Source organism: Vipera ursinii (assembly GCF_947247035.1).
Source record: "Vipera ursinii genome assembly, chromosome: 1".
NCBI classification, from domain to species: Eukaryota; Metazoa; Chordata; class Lepidosauria; order Squamata; family Viperidae; genus Vipera; species Vipera ursinii.
Window position 1 is genome coordinate 233,502,544 of NC_139512.1, and position 16,976 is coordinate 233,519,519.

Genomic DNA, 16,976 nt, shown 5'->3' on the forward strand with positions numbered 1-16,976 from the left:
TATGAATAATGATGCTGAAGATCATTCTAGAGAACTTTATTGATAGAGTGTTTATTACAGAACTCGCTGCTGCTGCTGCTGTTTGCAAGCTTTCCTGGATGTTTCTTCCATTTGACTTAGGGGTTGGTGCCCTTTATTTTAGCTCTGTCTTTCACCATGACTCCAGGCTGCTCACATGTTCTCAGAGCAGCAGGATGATGTAACCTAGAACTAAGGAGCAACCTAGAATTAAGGAATTTCCTAACAATGAGAACAATTAATTAGTGGAATGGCTTGGCTTCAGAAGTTGTGGGTACTCCATCACTGGAAGCTTTTAAGAATGGGCAGCCATTTGTCCAAAATAATAAAAGGACTCCTGCCTGTGCAGTGGGTTGGACTAGAAGACCTCCAAGGTCCCTTCCAACTCTATTATTCTGTAATTCTGATATCCAACTGACCTACCATTTCCCTTAAGCTGCCTTCTCAGCTTGTTGGCACTGTAAGATGCAGAGAGGGCAAAAGTGAAGGCAAAGTAAATTTATTGGGGGGGCTCATTTCCTCTCTCCCCCCCCTGTTTTTGGCTTCTTGCACACACTGCCTCAGGCACATGTAATTGAATGTGAGGTGAACCTCCACACTGTTTAATGCTTCTTTTACTGGCCAGGCATTAGAAACAGAGTTGACAGAGCAGTCAGTGAGGCCCCAACTTATTTCATTAATCGTGGTCCCTCCTGGGACAAGAGTGCTGCAGAGTGTGGAGGGATGGAAATTGCAATGTTCGCCCTGTCCCATCTCATCATTAGGATGCAGAATAGGAGGAGAACATGGAGGGGGTGTTTCTCTGATGAGTGAAAACAGTCTCTTCCTCTGGGAGAAGAGCACATGCTTTCAGAAAGAAAATGATGGCTCTATTTTAAAAGACCCTTTGCTATATTTTAGAAATAAGTGTATAGTTCTCTCTCTCTCTTTCTCTCTTTCTTTCTCTCTCCCTCTCCCTCTCCCTCTCCCTCTCCCTCCCTCTCTCCATCTCTCCCTCCCCCTCTCCTGGGTACTATATATATTTAAAATTCAAAATATAAAGGTCTTCTTATCAATTTCATGTCATGAGAAAAAAAATTAAAAGCTCAAAATTTGGGGCAAATGGCTGCCTTGGGACGAAGTGGAGAACACTTTTGGAGGGAGTCTCGAGGAGGCACAAAAGGTCCTGGGGTCTTCCGTTGTGCCCCTCCACATTTCAAGATGGGTTTTTTGTGATGCTTGGATCAGAATAGTTCTATGGTTCTAGGAAAATAGGAATAAGTCCTTTGCTGGAATTCTGAGGGCAGAGAAATTGCTGCAAATCTTCACTGCCCATTGATTTTCCTCCTGCAATAGCCCTCAGCTACTTGCAACTTTTTCTTTCCTTGCCCTATCAGGAAAAGCATAAGGCTGGCTGGGATTCAGAGATACCAGGATTCATAAATTCCAATTTTGCCATGCATCTGAGTCATTTCAAATAAGTGACTCACTTTCAATCAAACTTGGAGGTTATTACAAGGATCAGAAAGTCTATCCTGAGCAACCTGAAGGAAAAGTGAAAGAATGGAATGCAAATAAAATGAACAAAATTCGAATGAGCCTGTCTAAGGGAAAGATCTATCACCTTGCATATGATTGGCCAAATGTGTGTGTTTCTTTTATAATCAATTGTTATAATTAATTTTAATATGTTTACTTCAATATGCCATTGTACCTATATTTGCCTGGTTACTAAAACCTTTGCTTAAAGGAAGATGTAAAACAGTCCAAGTGTTAAGTTGTGAAGATTTTAAAATTCTATGAATTATTGAGAAAAGGAACATGCTCTGTCATTCCATTAACTGTTAACGATTTGTGGTTAGCTATAATAATTGATCTGTAGTATTGTCTAGTCAGACGAAAGAGGTATTGAGGCATTTTAATGATTGTGTTCATTATTGTATAAGTGGCCGAGAGATAGTAGAAATATGTCTACAATGCAATGGGCTACAGTTTAAACAGGTCTGAATTTGTATGTCAGTGCCAACATAGATTTAACAGAGCTGCTGATGGTCAAGAAGCTGGAGGGAACAAGGGTTTGATTCAGGAACAGGACAATTTTTCTGATATCCTCATTAACCACTCTCAGATACCTGTTATGGCACTGTGGAACAGAATAATTGACAATAACAAGATCTAGTGTAGTATAATGTTGGACTAGGAGTGGGGTGAGCCAAATTCTAGTCCATTCAGTACACTGAGAGATTATGCATGGAAGACAAAATCTTTGTATAGGACCCAATCTGTGTCAGTCACCAGGACTAGTCTTCCAAGCTTTTGGATTCTTGCTGAAGGCCATCCTCAGGATTTTTTTCTCTTCCAGAATGTGTGCTTTGGGCTATTCTATGTGTTGTATTTGTGTGTGTAGTCTTCCTATGGATCGATTTGTGTGTTGCTGGACAGCTATTGGCTGTTCTTTCCTAAACACATTCCGATAGAGACAAGTTCCCTGAGGATGGGCTTCAGCACGAGTCCAAAAGCTCGGAAGACTAAACCTCTAGTCCTGGTTACTGACCCAGGTTGGATTTTGCAACATTATCCTGGGACACGTTTTTTTTTGGGGGGGGGTTGATTGTTTTGCCTTCATTCATGAAATTCCTTGTGTGTCCAATCACTCTTGGCCAATAAAGTGTAGTGTATTATATCTCAGTGATGGCTCTTGCTGAATGATTTTCAGCCAATCCTTCTCTCCAGCCCAACCCACTTCCAATGATTAGCTGCTGATAGGATTGTTCTTGTTTCATTCCAAAAGAAGGGAGGACAAAGCTGTATAGTGCCCTGTCATAGATAGCCAAAATAATTACTTGGGTCTTATACAATTTGACTTGGGTAATGATCTGTAGAAGGATAGCACTGCCATTTCTGGACTATAAAAAAATCTGGGTTACTCGTAGCTGAAAAGCAAAAATTGAGTTTCCTTCACCTATTTATTGTCATTTTTTTTTTGCAACCACAATATAGTTGCCCTAGAGAAGAGACATTATTTATTATATTGTCCCTAACATCAAAACTTTGAGATGGCTCTCTTGTTTTGCATTCTTTGGAACTACCATCTCTTTAATTTGATTTTATTGAAAATACTATTTGGGGAATGCAAGCTATACAGTAATATATAACCTTTAGTTTTTAGATTCCATATCCTAAAAAAGCAGTGATTGTTGCTGTTTGTTTTTATATTGCAGTAACCTAATATCAGCTTGTGAGATTCAAGAAGCTACAAATCAAAATGATGAACTAGGCAGAAATACTTTTTTAAAATTGTCAATGTTTTCATATTTTTGAGAGGACTGCAATTTTGTCAGCTGTAGAAACTTGGTGAGTGATTTTGTGCCAATTACTTTACTATAGGCAACCTAGCAAGATTGTTGTTATTGATTAAAATAAAGAGAGATCATGGTCTAACAACAGAATGATTGTCAGTGGCCTAACACTGTTTCAATAAGTTGGAATGTTCAGGAGAAACTTTTTTTTTAATATATATTTACTTCTCCAAGCAAATGCTGGTTTTTCCATTTGGGGGAATGCACTGCTGGCTTTTTTCCTTCCTTGTTGACTGTGAATCCCAGATATTCAGTTATAACTGTAGCCATACTGTATAATTGTTGGTTTGTTTCTTGAGTAGTTGGTGCTTATATTTGATATTACAGTACTGGCATCTTTGAATGCTTGTGCTAGCTGTTTCTTTGGGACAAGTGTTAATACAGTCAACCTTATTCTGCTGTTTTTGTGCTGTTCTAAATGCTCAGTTATTCTTTGTTTCAATTTCTCTTTTCTTTTAATTAAAAGGTTTTATTTTTTTTCTGAAGAGACAGGGTGCCTGGTTTGAGAATGAAAGTGATTCAACAGCTTTGCTGGCTTCCTCTACTGCTGACTCCCCCCTGGTTTGCCTCTACAATCTGAGCTACTGTACTACTGGGAAGGCTTCAATTTCTCTTCCTGAATAAATATTGCAGTTATTCCAATTCTGCTTCTGTAAATACTTTATTTCATATTACAAATTGACATTGATCTGCTAGCCTCTGTTCTGTTATTTCTGATTCTGGATATTGTTCTTTCCAGACATGGTGCATTATTTTCAATTATCCTCTTCTTCTTGGATTTGATTTGTAATCACATATAATTATTTTCAATCTTTGTATATTTATGACAGGTAAACACCTTTCCATCCCAGTTATTTAGATATAACAGCAGCCGTGCTGTACATTAGCAAGTTTGTTTCTTGGCAATGAGCTGGCGCTTATGTTTGATTTTATTTATTTTTCCCAACGTTAGTTCAGATGGTATTTTCTCCATGCTTCATCACTGTACATTAATGTCATTTTGGTACAACTGTGAGTTTGGTTTTTATTTCATTATTCAGACATCCTGAGGTTCATATCATCAGCACATGTAAGCAAAAGCAAGACATATAAATACCTGCTTATATGAATGATGCATAGCTATATTATTTCATCCATCTCACCCTTGGTTTTTTTTAATGTGAGTGCATTTACAATGAATGGTGATAACTCTCTTAATAGAAAATGTTGTCAAAACATTTCTGAATAAAGCACAGGTAAATGACTTCAGAGAAACAGATACAAATTTCTAAGCATAGAAGTTTCACAGAAGGGAGATTGGAAATAGGACTCGTTTGCAAGTAAAAATTCTTACGACCATTATCACAGGTAGTCCTTGACCTACAAACACAATTGAGCCCAAAATAAATGTTGCTAAGTGAGACATTTGTTCAGTGAGTTTGCCCCATTTTACGACCTTTCTTGCAACAGTTGTTAAGTGAGTCACTGCAGTTCTTAAGTTAGTAACACGGCTGTCAAGTGAATCTGGCTTCCCCATTGACTTTGCTTGCCAGAAGGTCGCAAAAGGTAATTACATGACCCCGGGACACTGCCACCATCATAAATATGAGTCAGTTGCCAACTGTCTGAATTATGATCACGTGACCATGGGGATGCTACAACAGTCATAAGTGAGAAAAATGGTCATAAGTCACTTTTTTTCAGTGCCGTTCAGTGTAACTGAACATTCACTAAATAAATTGTTCTAAGTCAAGGACTGCCTGTGCTTTTATTGTAGCTGAAATGTATTTATTTTATTTTGTTCATGGACTGGAAAAAGACACCTAAAGGCTATCATCTCACACTTTCAATATTCTTTATTGTGATATTTCATATATATATATATTCTCAAAAAAAAAAGGGAACACAAGATAAGACATCCTACTATTAAATACAATACATTGTGTTGTTTAAGTGTTCCCTTTATTTTTTTGAGTATATATATATATATATATATATATATATATATATATATATACTCAAAAAAAATAAAGGGAACACTTTTCCCAGCTTCTGCCAACCTAGCAGTTCAGAAGCACATAAAAATGCAAGTAGAAAAATAGGGACCACTACGGTGGGAAGGTAACAGCGTTCCGTGCGCCTTTGGCGTCTAGTCATGCCGGCCACATGACCACGGAGACGTCCTCGGACAAGCGCTGGCTCTTCGGCTTTGAAACGGAGATGAGCACCGGCCCCTAGAGTCGGAAACGACTAGCACGCATGTGCGGGGGAACCTTTACCTTATATATATATATATATATATATATATATATATATATATATATATATATATATATATATATATGTGTGTGTGTGTGTGTGTGTGTGTGTGTGTGTGTGTGTGTGTGTGTGTGTGTGTGTTGTGTTACTGTGTTTTATCCCTGTGAGCCACTCTATTTGTATTCAGAATCCACTCCATACTTACTTTGTGGCTGGCATTTACTTTAATCTTTCAGTTATTTTCATTGCTACCATTACTTCCAATGGGTCTTCAGTGGGCACTGATTATCTTTGACTGCTATTCTAGTCATTCATTGAATTAGATCTCTTTTACAATAATGGGGGCTTGGACTGGGGATACCTACCGTGGTTAGCTTTTACACTAGAATCTCAGTATGTCATAATTGTCATAATACTACAGAATCAAAAATGGAGAAGGGGAAGCTGCATCAGACAGAACAGCATCAATTTGAATATAAGAAGAAGCACCATCATCTTTGAAGATCACAAAGTACATTGTGATACTTAGGCAAGGTTTCTGAGTTTGGCTGCAACTGATACAGAGCGCTTTAGATGTTTCTGTTCAAATGACAAGAGGGTTTGCAGTTGCCTTTGTTAGCACTAATGCTCACAAATGAGAAACCAAATGACCTTATACAGAACATAATTACTCCACAAAGAATTTCTGATACAAATAATTGGCACAAAGGCTTGAAGAAAGACTTTTTGTAAACATTTAATGAGGTTAAGCAAATCTTGGAGGAATCATTAGCTGCAACAAAGATTTGAGCCATGCTTTGCTCTAATGAAGGGGTGTCAAACTGCCAGCCCATGGGCCAGATGCGTCACGAGGAAACCGCACCCACTCCATTGCCAGCAATGGGGAAAAAGTTCCAATACATTGCGCAACATCACGTGATGTGAGTTTGACATGTTTGCTCTAATGCATTACTGGAAAGTCCTGGAAAGCTCCACTTTTGAGGGGCAAAAGGAAGCAGCTGCGTTACTTTATTCCACTCATAAAAACTAGCTGACGACTAAGCAGTCAATCAATCAATCAGAATAGAGCTGGAAGGGATCTTGGAGGTCTTGTAGTCCAACCCACTGCTCAAGCAGGAGACCCTATACCATTCCAGGCAAGTGACTGTCTAGTCCAGACATGTCAAACACAAGACCCGGGGGCCGGATTCGGCCCGCAAAGTGGTTTCATGTGGCCCGCGAAGCCATCCTGGAAACAGTGAGGGAACGGCCCCCACTGCCTTGGCCCTGGCCCAGAGACCCTCCTCCTGCCAGAGACCCTCAGATCTGTCCCACTCCTGCCCAGGCCCCCATAGGCACCCTTGATGCGAACGATGTAGAGCTGGCCACGCCCACCCAGTAGGCCATACGCACTCTAGCCACGCCCACCCAGTAGGCCACGCCCACCCTGGCCATACCCACCCGGCCCCCTGAGGGCAACCGCAATGCTGATGCGGCCCTCAATGAAATTGAGTTTGACACCCCTGGTCTAGTCTCTTTAAAAACTCCAGTGACGGCACACTCACAGCTTCTGAACTGAGGCCGTTCTGCTGGTTAATTGTCCTCACTGTTAGGAAGTTTCTCTTTAGTTCCAGCTTGCTTTTCTCCTTGATTAGTTTCCATTCATTGTTTCTTGTCCTGCCTACAGGTGCTTTGGTAAATAAGTTGACCCCCTCCTCTTTGTGGCAACCTCTCAAATACTGAACACTGCTATCACGTCACCCCTAGTCCTCCTTTTCTCTAGACTAGCCAAACCTAAATCCTGCAACCGTTCTTCATATGTTTTAGTCTCTAGGCCTTTAATCATCCTAGTTGCTCTTCTTTGCACTTTTCCCACATATGGCCTTACTGAGGCTTTATACAGTAAAGCTGTATTAATACTTCACACGTTTTTGATTCTATGCCTCTGTTTATACAACCAAGGGCTGTATTAGCTTTTTTGGCAGCGGCTGCACACTGCTGGCTCATAGTGCTTTGAAAGTTCATTTGAGGCATTCTAGTCCAACCAGCTGTTTCACTGCATTGAGACAAAGTGATGCATTTCTGCAAGGCTATGCACCTTATTGAGGCAGATTGGATGCAGTCCATTCATTATTTTTTTTTAAAAAAAAATGTATGTATAACTTTCTTGCATTTTATTTCATGTTTGGGTACACTCATGGTGCTAAATGGGTGTTCTGTTTTCCCTTCAGAAACTAGTAAACAAAATCAGATCTTGGAAATCCTTGCAAATAATGCAAACTTTCATTATAAGTTCATTTGGATTGGCTCAGCAAGGAATCCCATCGACTGCCATAACTGTTGTAAACTGAATCTAGATTTACTCTGCCTGCTCCTTGTAATTGTATCTTGGAGCTCATTGTGCTACAGTCATTAGGCCCTTGAAAATTAGGTTTCATTGCCAAGACAAATGATTGGCTTCTGATGGCCCAAGAAAGACCCACAGGTAAGAAGAACAGAGTTGTTTCCATACTAGGCCAGATGTTAGCAGCAAACTCCAGTTAATAGACATTAGCACCAAAGCACTTTGGAACATGCTGGGTTTTTTCTTTCTTTCTATGGTCTCCCTTTACTTCTCATTTTAGTAGTTTGTGTTCTTGCTGAATGCTTACAATGGGAATTATTTTGGTTTGCTCAGAACATGAATAATATATATATATTTAAACTGAACATGCAGGTGATATGAATATGTCTAAAATGGAAGGGAGAGAGGGAAGGGGAAGGGGGAAAATGTGCTATCATACAATATTGGCTGATGTAACCACTTGGCTTTCTGAGTATCCAACATTCTTAAACTGATTCCTTTCCTGTAGTAAAGCTGCAAATCTGGTTTCCCCAACTAAAAATGTGTTTTAAAAGCAGTAACTCCATTGGATTCCATTCCCTTCCTTGTTGATTCCTCCCATCCAGCTGCTATAGTTTCTATGCTGAATCCAAGGGCTCTCCTGAAGAGAAGCTTGTTGATAGCCTGATGGTTGCTATGAGAATGATATAACTTTGCCATTGTCTTCCATGTAATACTGATACATCCTCTCAATTTTCAAGGCACTGTGCTATTTTTGAAGGCTTTTCCAAAAAAAGGTTTGGTTTTTTTTCCCCAAATATAAAAGAGAATAGGGTTTGTTTTTCACATTCCAAACTTTATCTCAGGGGTCTTCAAACTTGGCCCTTTTATGACTTGTGGACTTCAACTCCCAGAATTCCTCAGCCAGCATGCCTGGCCAAGGAATTCTGGGAGCTGAAGTCCACAAGTCATAAAAGGGCCAAGTTTGAAGACCCCTGCTTTACCTTATGAAGTCAGCAAATCATTGGCATCCCCAGAAACAGGGAAGGATAGAAGGGAACAGGAGAGGTCCAAGTAACACAGTATTGTGTCATTGCAACAACATAAGCCCTGTTCCTTTTCTATATGGGTTGCGAACTTGCCCCTACATCCCAAAGAAGGGCTTTCAAAAGCTAATAAAATCAATGAGAGCCTGAGGATGCTGCTGCAGTAAACCCAAAAGCTTTCTCTGTTAATCAAGAGGAGGGACCAGCAATAAAGCTGAGGATCCTCTTGACTGACAAGAACTGAATTCTAAATCACACATTTGGCATTGGTTTGGTTAAAGAGAACATCAACTGGAAACAAAGCTACAAGCCAATATGATGCCTGCTTAACTTCTCTGAAGAAACTTATTGGGACAAAAGAGAGGCCATTTTTACTTACAGTCAAAATGTTTGCCTCTTGCTTCCTCTCTTCTCTGCTGAAAAATACTAAGAACAGGAAGGAATAATAAAATGGGTTAGTACAAAAATAAGAGCAAACCCCACTCCCTTTTAGTACTTGTAGTACTGATGATGTTACCTAGCTTGATAATGAAATGTCTGCAAGAAAATCACAAAGCTCAGAGAGCACCAAAGACCCCACTGTATAGAATATCTGTTCTTCCTTTTGCTTCTACATCCAACTGACTGAACATCCCAGTAGCATACCACACAATACAATAATAGAATATTGTGGTCCCATAGTTTGAATCAATCCTTGTTTTTTAAAGTAGCCTGCGATCTCTTCCCAGTAGCAACATATAATATCTTCTAGCACAGACATGTCAAACACAAGGCCCGGGGGCCGGATCCGGCCCGCAAAGTGGTTTCATGTGGCCTGTGAAGCCATCCTGGAAACAGTGAGGGAACGGCCCCCACTGCCTTGGCCCTGGCCCAGAGACCCTCCTTCTGCCAGAGACCCTCAGATCTGTCCCACTCCTGCCCAGGCCCCCATAGGCACCCTTGATGCGAACGATGTAGAGCTGACCATACCCACCCAGTAGGCCATACGCACTCTAGCCACGCCCACCCTGGCCATACCCACCCGGCCCCTTGAGGGCAACCGCAATGCTGACGCGGCCCTCAATGAAATTGAGTTTGACACCCCTGTTCTAGCATATTTTATTTGTCTGTTTATTTATTTGTTTGTCACATTTTTATCCTGTCACTACCCCTCATTAGGTCCAATAAAACAGTAATGAGCACAAGCTTTATATCAATGTTGGCTGGGTAATACAATGAAGTTGCTATCATCTATTAAAAGCCCCATTGCTGGATGCTTTTAAGAAGAGACTGGACAGCCACCTGACTGAAATGTTATAGGGTCTCCTGCTCGAGCAGAGGGTTGGACTAGAAGACCTCCCAATGTCCCTCCCAACTCTCTTATTCTATGTTCTATTGGGGAGAAGTCAGTGAAATGAGGTAAATATAAGAGCTGACATTTGTCACACAGGTATCCATTAGAAACCACTATATCATATATACCATCACACCAATGACAGGACTCATGCAGCTTCTGTCAGCTGCACATGATCCAATGGATGCAAAAATCATAACATTCAGTTAGACAAAGACATAATGGGGAAAAATGTAGATAAAAAGAAAAATTTAAATAATCCTCACAGAACACTGTTGAGAGTGCTATATCAGACATGTCAAATTCCCAAAGTCATGTGATGTCGCACAATGTATTGGGACTGTTTTGCCATTGCCAGCAATGGGGTGGGTGCGGCTTCCACGTGACGCATCCAACCTGTGGGCTGGCAATTTGACACCCCTGCGCTATATGAACTCCCCTTGTAGAGATGACCAGCACCAGAAATCACTTCCATCTGCAGATTTCAGCTGAGCTAGTACTGCCTTCTTTGTCAAGCCCCATCTTTCCCACTCAGTGATCCCTCACAAGAAGAAAAAGCTAGTTTGCGAAAGTGGCCCAGAACGCTTACTTTAATTCAAAATGTTATTCGTTTTCTTTCTTTGGTTTACAGAGGAACCCATCCCATTTTCTTCTAAAATAACTCTGAAACTGTCAAGCAAGCAATTACTGGCAATTGCAGATCTTTAGAAGGAAAAAAAAATTACCTCCCTTAAAAGCAGATAGATCCAGAGAAGCTGTTGCGAAAACATCAGCAGGAAACTGCTGTGTTTATTTCTGAAAAACTGCACGACAAAGACTGAGCTAGGGGCTCAGTGTGGTCCTGGAAAAGTAATTGTCAAGATTTCTTGATCTGAAGAAAGTGGTAAAGTCATGCTCATCTGATCACAAGTACAATATATTCAGTTGTATTAATGAGTTAAAAAAAGTAACAATATTAGTTACCACTGTAATGTATTTAATGTATAGGTAAATCTTCATGCTCCTAATAATGCTCGGTGTCTTCTCCTTTATTTTCCTAAGTGATTTGTCCTGGAACCCTGTGTTGCTTTTCAGAAGAGGTGCTGAGAACTTTTTTGTTATGTGGCATTCACAAAACATTGAGAATCCAACCTGTTAGATACTGGGTTCATTGCTTGATTGATGAGATGAGGCGAGTGAGTTCAGCAAAGATCATTGTTTATTTGGTTCCAGAAACTGAACTGAGAAACAGGGCTGCAAATGCAGCAATTTATACCCTGGCCTCTAGGCGGTGGCCAATAGGTTTAAAGCAACCTATTGTCACCCTAGAGGCAGCCAATGGTGGTGCTGGAGACGGGTTGTCTGAGGAACTGGGAGCCATTAGCCAGCTTCCCTGCTTGAGCAATCTTCCAGCAATTAACCCCACGTGATATTCCTTAGCAAGACAAAGCCCAATACATTACACAACCCTAGACTTATTTCCTTCAGTGAAATTCATACTGAAATTTCTGGTTCTTACTTTGAAGGAACCATGTTTATCTGAATTAAATAAACTTTGATTCATCCTTCAGCTAAAATAAGACTAGAATCTTATGGTCCCTGGTAGCAGAGTAACCTTCAATGCATCTAACAGAACTTACAGCTAAAGACATATGTTAGTCAATATGGAATATACTGTATTCATTAAAAAGTCACATTATTTATAAGAAAAATGACAAGTATATATAGAGGCAAAGGTATAGAGTTACTATTTTTACCCATTTAGACAGCATCCAGATGTAAAAATGCAATCAATCCCATAATTTAGTTTTATTAAGTTCACCAAACTCACAGGACTTGATGGTTTATTTTATTAAGTTCTTCATTCAATCCTGTGTTCATTACAATAGTACTTCAAAGTAATTTTCTAAGTAAAATGCCTAAGCATCATTCTAATGAGTTATTTTAACACAAAGGTGAATAACCTTTTTCCAGCCAGAGACTGAAATCCTCTTCTAAAAAATGTTATCCTGCAGCAGAGCATTATGATATCGTTGGAATGAGTGGAGACTATATCTCTGGTCCTTTGGGGCAGAGAAGTAGGGTAAGTGATCAGTTTATCACTTAACCCTATTCTCTATCTCAAAGGACCAGAAACACAACTCAGGGCAAATAATAATAGCAAGACAACCACAAACACAAAATGCTGCCTCTGCAAAGTAGCTGAAGAATAACTACAAACAATGACATTATTATTATTATTATTATTATTATTATTATTATTATTATTATTATTATTATTATTATTATTATTATTAATATTAATATTATTATTATTGCAAAAGGCAGGCTTACTAGGAACTGCTTCCATCCTGTAACGATATCTGTAATATCATCAAACATCCACATCTGCCTATCCCAGGTCCTTGGTAAGGACTCAATAGGTAGACAAAAATGCCAAATCCAGTCTGAACATCTGGCTGACTGCGATGAATAATAATAATAATAATAATAATAATAATAATAATAATAATAATAATAACAACAACAACAACAACAACAATAACAATAACAATAACAATAATAATATAATGATGATGATGATGATGATGATAAAGTTGGAAAGGACCTTGGAGGTCATCTAATCCAACCCCCTGCTCAGGCAGGAAACCCTATACCATTTTAGACAAATGGCTGGCCAGTCCCTTCTTAAAAACTTCCAGTGTTGGAGCATTCACCCCTTCTGGATGCAGGTTGTTCCACTGGTTAATTGTTCTAACTGTCAGGAAGTTTCTCCTTAGTTCTAGGTTGCTTCTCTCCTTGACTAGTTTCCATCCGTTGCTTCTTGTCCTGCTTTCAGGTGCTTTGGAGAATAACTTGACTCCCTCTTCTTTGTGACAGCCCCTGAGATATTGGAACACTGCTATCATGTCACCCCTCACCCTTCTCTTCGTTAAACTAGACATACCCAATTCCAGCAACCATTCCTTATGTTTTAGCCTCCAGTCCCCTGATCATCTTTGTTGCTCTTCTCTGTAGTCGAGTGAGTTCAATCAGAAACATTATTTATTTGCTTGCAGGAACCAAGCTGGGGAACAGGGCTGCAAACGCAGCTATTTATACCCTGGCCTCTAGGTGGCGGCCAATAGGTTTAAAGCAACCTATTGCCACCCTAGAAGCAGCCAATGGCAGCGCTGGAGACGGGTTGTCTGAATAGCTGGGAGCCGTTAGCTAGCTCCCTGCTTAAGCAAATAGTCCAGCAGTTAAAGCCACGTGATACACTTAGTAAAACAAAGCCCAATACATTACAGACAAAGGAATAGAAAACAAAGAAGCTAAAGTGCTTTGGGACTTTAGAATTCAAACAATTGTCTTAACGGACTTAACAGTTGTCAAAAAGAAAGACAAAGAAGTCTGGATAGTGGACATTACAATACCCAGATATAGCAGAATAAAAGAATGTGTGTGTGTGTGTGTCACAAAATACAAAGGCCTACAGGTAGAAGTAGAACATCTTTAGACAAAGAAAGCAAAAATAATACAACAGTAATTGTAAGTCAATTACAAAAGGCAGCTTTATCTGGATCAGCTTATACCCTGCAATATCTTTAACACCATGAAAGAACATCTGCCTGTTCCAGGACATGGTGGCCAAAAAAGCCAAATCCAATCTAAACATCTGGATGAGTGTGTGAGAAACCGTAATGATCATTCTTATGAATAATGACTCATTATCACCTTTATTATTTGTCATTGCTATATTCTGGCTTTCAGTGATCTTGGCTATCAAACAGCAAAGTGTGCTAATAAAATCTCACTTTCCCACTTTTCACAGGGTATCAAGATCTGAAAACCAAAGTTGAAAGATTATGAATAAACCAGTCATGGTGGTCCCAGGGCTTTGGGCATGCTGGTTGCTACACCAAAACATCTTGGACTGCATTGGTATGATAATAAACAATAACATTTGTACATTGATAAAATTTCCAACTGTCAATTACAACAGATTACACTGCTTGGATTCACACATCTGCTACATCAATTCATTAGGACATCTGAGATTTTTGGGAAGAATTAGATGCACATGAAGGCAAACGCTAGTTAAAAATCTGACAACTGGGATGTCACAGTTTTGTGTAAATATTCATGATAATGACTAATTGGTACCTCAACCATTGTTTTAAAAGACATTGAACCGTAAAATCACTGGGCTCCAGCCTCACCCTCTACTTCCTTGCTTTGAGGAAGATAGATAGCAATGGGCACATATAGGAATTGATATTTATCGGCACATATAGGAATTGCCATAGCATATGAAAGATTGGGACTTGAAGTGTACAAGCAAATGGTAAATATCATGATTTGAGGGATAACATTTTCAAAATAAAAACAGGTATGCTATGCAGGTAAATGAACAATGAAGTAACAGATTTGAATGTGGTGGGCTGATCCAATGAAGTGGATGAGTTCATCCCAAAAAACAAAAGTTTATTTTTGAATGAAAGTTTAATTAGGAATGCTTATGCTAAAACGTATTTTAGAAAGTATGAGTTGGAGTCATCTATGGTTTTTGTGGATGTATTTAAATCCTTAGGATGATGAAATTGTCAGTTAAGTGATAATAGAAGAAACAAATGAGTTTTGAGGGGAAAAATATATATAGCATAATGAGTGAGTGAGAGATGTTAGTGAATGAATGAGTGAAACAATATATTCTATGAGTGATGTGAATGGACACATGGAACAGTTTTTATTTTTAATGAAAGAATGAGATACAGAGAAGAATATGAGATGTTCTGATTTTGGACTGATCATTAATTGATGCTATTAGGAGTAATCCTTAGAAATAAAATGTACATGCAAGAAAAGGAAAAAATGAAAGAAATTAGAATGAAAATGGAATGACTGCAAAATGAATATTTAAGAAATGTGTATAGGAATGTTTGTAGCATGTTAAACAATAGAATTTAAGTAAATACCAGAAATGTTAGTTTATAGAAAAAGAATAAACATTTCCATTCTTTTTCCATAAACTAGCATTTCTAGCCTTTACTTAAAGTCATAAATACTGAAAGTTTAGAGTATAACTAGAGAAATATTAAATTAAGCGTAGTTTCTTCTAGAATAGTTGATAATATTTGTTTAACATGTCTATGAGTACTGGTTCTGGGCCCAATTATTAGAAGAATGCTGTCATTTTCTTCTGTAAAAATATAGTATATATAAAATAAAAATAACCTGATAAAGTTAGCGAGAATTAATACATAAACTATATCAGAATTAGTTTAAATGTTCCTGGATATGCATTTGGCAGAGTTCTGATTAAAAGTCACAAGAGGTGGGAAGTTCAGGGTGATATTATGCTCAGCAGGAGATATTCAAACCAGATTTTTTGTATTCAACGAGTCATAGAAAAATGTATGAATGTGAGAAAGAACATTTACTGACTTACAAGACTCTATTATTATAGCCAAACTCAGTACAGGTAGTCCTCGACTTACGACCTCAACTGAGCTCAGGATTTCTGTTGTTAAGTGAGACATTTGTTCAGTGAGTTTTGTCCCATTTTATGACCTTTCTTGCCACAGTTGTTAAGTGAATCACTGCAGTTCATAATTTAGTAACCCAGCTATTAAGTGAATCTGGCTTCCCCATTGACTTTGCTTGTCAAAAAGTTGCAAAAGGTGATCACATGACGTTGGGACACAGCAACGTTTGTAAGTATGAACCAGTTGTCAAGCATCTGAATTCTGATCACATGATCATGGGGATTCTACCAAGGTCATAACTGAAAAATGGTCACAAGTCACTTTTTTTTCAGTGCCCTTGTAACTTTGAATGATCACTAAATGAACTGTTGTAAGTCGAGGACTTCCTATAAAAGTAGTTTTAGCCTTTCTGTAGAGTGGATTTCATGGTCTGCTTTATCAAGTGGGCTGACATTGATATTTCAAGTCTCATTGTTCTTTGCCTCCTTTTTCTTATAGTTCGGTGAATTAGAGAGATATCTGTCTGAGCCACTTCTGAATGTTGTGAAAATCTTGGACTTAAAAAATGCTTCAACCCCCTTTACCTAGGCAGCGGGTTCTGCATATCACCAACAAAGTCATCTTCTTTACTCTCTCTAGATACTTAAGACATACCTGTGGATAGGTATGCACAAGAAGACATAGCTTCAGAATGGATAGGTACTGAATAGGTGAACAGGTGAACTGAATACAAAGATGAGTAATCAGAACAATAATACATTGAAATGGCTTGTTCTCAGAGTGGAAATGAATGAGAATCTAACCGTAAGACAAATACACAAAGGATGAGTGAACAGGTTTGAGAGGAAGAAGTTATAATTGGAAGAAGCTAAGCAGATGTTTGAAAAGAAAGAGATGAGAAGTTTAATAAAGAAAAGCAATGTATAAAGTAGAATGTGAATATGAGGGCTGTGGTGACACAGTGGTTAGAATGCAGTATTGCAGGCTGACTCTGCCTTCCATTGCCAGGAGTTCTATCCTGACAGGCTCAGGGTTGACTCAACCTTCCATTCTTCCAAGTCTGGTAAAATGAGGATCCAGATTGTTGGGGGCAATAGGCTAACTCTGTAAACTGCTCAGAGAGGGCTGTAAAGCACTGTGAAGCAATGTGTAAGTCTAAGTGCTGTTGCTATCCCTATGATGGCAGCAAGGATACCTTGAAATAGTAGATAGGTGTGGGCATGCATCATGAATGGTATGGCAAACTAGATTTAC